We start from the raw sequence: 4,853 nt of genomic DNA, 5'->3' as shown, positions 1-4,853 counted from the left end.
TTTGCATGTGCATAAGATTAAAATGGTTCAGGTCTACTATCTTAGAAGTGGATTATATAGCTGGTTTCTATCACAGCCCAAATCTGGAGCATAATATGGCTATATTACTGTAGGGTATTGTCCACAATAATATGAAGCTCACAATAAAAAAAATTCTTTATAAAAATTTATAGAATAATAAATTTAGTCCAATTTCATTTGCTAATAAAAGAGAAGCGGGTACAAAGCATCTAAATTCAATATTCGAATATTCAAGACTACATAAATCAAATTTTATAGATGCAAGCTATCAATAAATGTAGCTATGACTATAAAGTTTGAGTTATGTGGTCTTGAATATCTAAATGTTGGACTTAGATCCTTTGTACCTGCTTTTCTTTGATAAGTAAATGAAACTGGACTAAATTTATCATTCTATAATTTTTTATAAAGAATTTCTTTTATTGTGGGCTTTGTGTTATCGTAGGCAATACCCCACAGTAGCATGGCCATATCCTTTTTTAGGTGAGATCCTGGGCTGTGACAGTTTCATGAGGTCATTTGCTTAACGTGAATTGTTTAACAGCGAGTGCTTAATTAACCCTTGTGGGTGCCTGTTTAGAAGCTCTAAAATGGTACATAATCCAAGGCAACAATGTTATTTTAAGGTAAAAGGGGGAAAACGAATAAAGAGCCTCGTAAAAGATGGCACACTCACCACTCAAAGTTTCTTCCTTTCAAAACAAACAACTATAAGCTTCCGCTGCCTCCATGACAAGAACATGGAACTGGCACCAGTTCCTTGTAGCTGTTACAACTCTAGCTTCATTGTTCCCTTGTTCATGTCCTCTTCTTTAGGCTGCTCGAGAGGAATAAACGTTGTCCAATGCAACCAGCTTTACAACCAAGCCTTTGTGTACTTCTACGTACTGCACCCCAAATTAACAGAGCCATGATCTTGTGGCAAAACTCTTCTTCTTTTAACGACAACCAACATGCCGAGCAAGCGTCCAAGAGTAGCAATCCGAGCACATTTAATTTGTCCCTGGCTTTGTCTCAAGCATCTCTTTCTCTTGTTGATGTAGATATATTATAAACCATAGTGGTTAGCATTGTTGTTATTGATTTCTACAAGCTAAGAATATTTTATCACATCTTTGTCCGATGGGATCAAACTTAGCGGGAGAAGTTTTGTCCCATTTGGTGTCCCAGACGCCGGAGGCCTCTCATATGGCATCTGTCCCTTGTCGTGTCTCCCTAAGTAACCTGTAATTCTTGTACTTGGAAGCCTCCTTGGTAACTGTTTCAACTGGAACACCTTAAATAAAAGTTTTGATTTCCTTTAGCTGCACTTACCTATAATTTGTCTCTCCTTTCATGTGCATCTCTTTTCCCCAGCCTTTCCAAGATTCGTCCAGCAAGTTAGAATCCCAATGGAATTCTTAATCTCATCCTCTTTGTGCTCTATGAACTTCTTTATTTGTTAATACATATATATATATTACTGCGAGTGTCTATATATCTGATAGACTATCCTTCAGGCTTTCTTTAGAAATTTGAACTAGTTCCAGATCTAGTTGTCCAACTAATTTCAAAATTCAGCCCTTCATGAGCACATGCACATGCACATACATACATACGTACATACGTATGTATGTGCATACATACATATACATACATTTTTGTGCATGCATACATTTACATATCCATGGCTATGCACAAGTATGGATGGATGGGGGGGGAGGATAATTAACAATTATAATGGTCTGACTCCAATAATTTTGCAGGTTGCTCTTACCAGTAAATAATAAAAATATCCTCCATATATTACATTAGGTAGAGTTACATGCATGAGATATTTCTGTAAATTGTCCCATACTATCAATGCTCTAAAATGTGAACTAATTAATATAGCAATAATGCATGCAAAAGATGCACAAATGGTATTCCACAACCTAATATAGTATATAGAGGGCACTTCTATTGTTTCCTAGTAGGAATTAATAATTTGCAATGTTGGTCTGGTAGGACTACTATAATTTTCATCATATGTTTACATACATACATACATACATACATATACACACGTAATTCATGCATTCGTACATGCATATATTGTATGTTAGTCCTTGAAATATTTTACATTTATGTACTAATCTCTCTTTTTTTTTTATTTATATAATCATCCTTGCAGAGTTAATTCTCTATGTATACAAATCAGTCCTTCCACTAATTTTGATTGGCCGAATCCTAGTTAAGCTGAACTAGTATCACAAAATGACAAAAATACCTTAGGCTAAATAGCGACTGAGGTTCAAGACTCTTGACTTTTATAACTCACTTCTCCATCTTGCTTAATTGCTTTCTTCTCACTCAGGACTTAATCATTAGGAGTCCTAACGGTGAAGAGGCGTGCGGTAAGAGATAGGGTAAGTATGAGAGCGAGGGACAAAAATATCTAGAAACTATGAAAGTATTACCAATTAGAAGAATATAATTATAATATTTCGTTATCATCTAGTTTACTTAACTTAATAGATGTATAAGTTATACGAATAGAAGATTTTATGAATTAAAATATAGATACAGAAAAGATAGGAAATCATATGCAAATATGAAAAGTTTTAGGGATTAATCTATAAAAAAATATATGCATACATACATGCAAATATATTAGAGTTGATCATAGGTTGGCCCTCGTGCCTAAACTCTATTCATTTTTAATCGAAATTCGAGTTGAGTCTATATAAAATTTAATAGTTTCTGTGCCCAAGCCCAACCCATGATCAACTTTTACATACATATGTACATATATATACTAAATAGTGCAATACACGAGGTGTAGTTGAGTATAGTCATGCTAGCTTAAGTACCATAAGGTCATGCTTAAGAGCTCAAACTGGAATATCCACAAAAAAATAGTTAATATAAAACATCAAAAATCAAATTTTATTAAAATATATATATAAATTGGATAAAAGAAGCAACTATAGATTGCAGAGAAAAGGTTAAATTTTCTTTCTCCGGTGCTCCTTCAAGAAACCACGTGGATGTCAGAATTCCCATGTGACGGCACTGCCCTCGCTGCAAGTAACACTTTTACGATACTACCCTTAGCCGGCCTCCACGTCCGAATTTTTACCAGAACGCCATCCAAGGAAGCCCGGACGGACAGAAGACACACCGTACGTGGAAAGGACACTAGGATGGCAAGAGAGTAATTTCACTAGAGAATTATGGCCTAGGGCACGGATGGCTCGAGGGTACTTTCGTCCATCCCCAGAGCTATGCCTATGCGGGAAACTAGGGGCAGAAATCATGCATGGATGTATCTAATGATTGGCTGTTTTAGATTACACTTTAGATTCATTGTCCCTGTCCCGACATACTACAAAGACAACTTTGCCCTTGTAAAAATTATTCATTTCTAGAGATTAATTAGTTATGTATATCATCAAAAAATATTTTGTTCATTTTTGATTAAGAAGGAAAGTAAGATGAAATGAGGCATACAAGTTTTGAAGGGACACATCTTTGAGAAATTAGGTGTTTCGAATTGAAAAAAAGAAAGTAATATAGGCTTGCTTTAAATTGGTTAAAAGACTTTTAGAAGTTGGTTGGTTATCATGTATTAATAACACAGATCTGTGAAAAAACTCAAAATAATTATATCTTATAAAAATTATTGCTTGGCTATTTTTCATAAAACCATTTTACCAAGATTGATGAGTCATGAGACCTGAAGAGTGAGTTGTTGTGAAAATAGATTTTCCTTGTTTTCATAAAACTAATTCTACATACTCATGAGGCATCTAAGCTGCTTCTTGTTGCTTAGAAAGATCATGCTGGTCTTTTCATTCCATAAGTATATAATATCACAACTTTATTTGATAATATGCAAAAATATGTTGAAGTAAATTGTATAGAAGCAAAGAAGGTGGAATCTTGCTACTAAATTGCTTCATATGTACATTGCCCCATTTCTACCTCTAGTTATGGCCAACACACCTCTTTATTTTTTGGCTCTCCCGTATATAGGTTGACTACACCATTGAATTAGGGAAATGAAAAGATTGGCTAAATATTTCCATAAGTACATGATTAATGTTGTGGTATAAAACTTAACCATGGTAGGGAATCAATCTCGATTCCTAGCTAACATGTCCTATGATTTTTAATTGTCTCAAGAATTAACCTTAAATTAAGCAAATTTGGCTAGGGTGTCACCCATCCAAAGGTCCCATATTGACTTGACCACAAAACTGGCGAAACAATATGGGGGGTCCCATTTTAGGACCACAGCAAGAGTTGATCTTCTGTTCTGAGAATTGGGCAACGGTTGTTGATGTCTCCCTTATTTACGCTACATCGATACTACATATAAAACTTATCGGGCAATACCTACGCTCTACAAGCTTTTGTTTGGATGATCTAGCAAGTATCTAAAAACTCAAAAATGCGGCGAGAAATAGTCCATGGTGAGTGCAGCACTACTTATCGGGCACTACGAATGTGGTCAGCCATGCATCAAGGGTTGTTGGTTAAGGCATCCCATTTGGGAACCACATATAACTTCAAAAATGATGAGAATTCGGGACGTGACATGACACGATTCAATCCGCCAGTATTGAGAAAAATATACAAGAAATAATAGATTATTTTTAAGTAAAAACAAATACCATGCTACATACATCTTATTTTTAGCTTCTAGTGAACAATACTGCATTTTGATTTTCCTTGGATAGATTTATTCTTGCAACCTAGAAGACCTAAACCTTAGTTCTTAGACCGATGGTTCCTAAATACGAGAATAAAAAAGTAAACATTCACCGAATATATATGTATGTATGTATATGTATAAATGTATAAACAAA

This window comes from Phoenix dactylifera, unplaced genomic scaffold (genome assembly GCF_009389715.1).
Source record: "Phoenix dactylifera cultivar Barhee BC4 unplaced genomic scaffold, palm_55x_up_171113_PBpolish2nd_filt_p 000331F, whole genome shotgun sequence".
NCBI classification, from domain to species: Eukaryota; Viridiplantae; Streptophyta; class Magnoliopsida; order Arecales; family Arecaceae; genus Phoenix; species Phoenix dactylifera.
The sequence above is the reverse complement of the archived record's forward strand: the minus strand, read 5'-3'. Positions refer to the sequence as shown.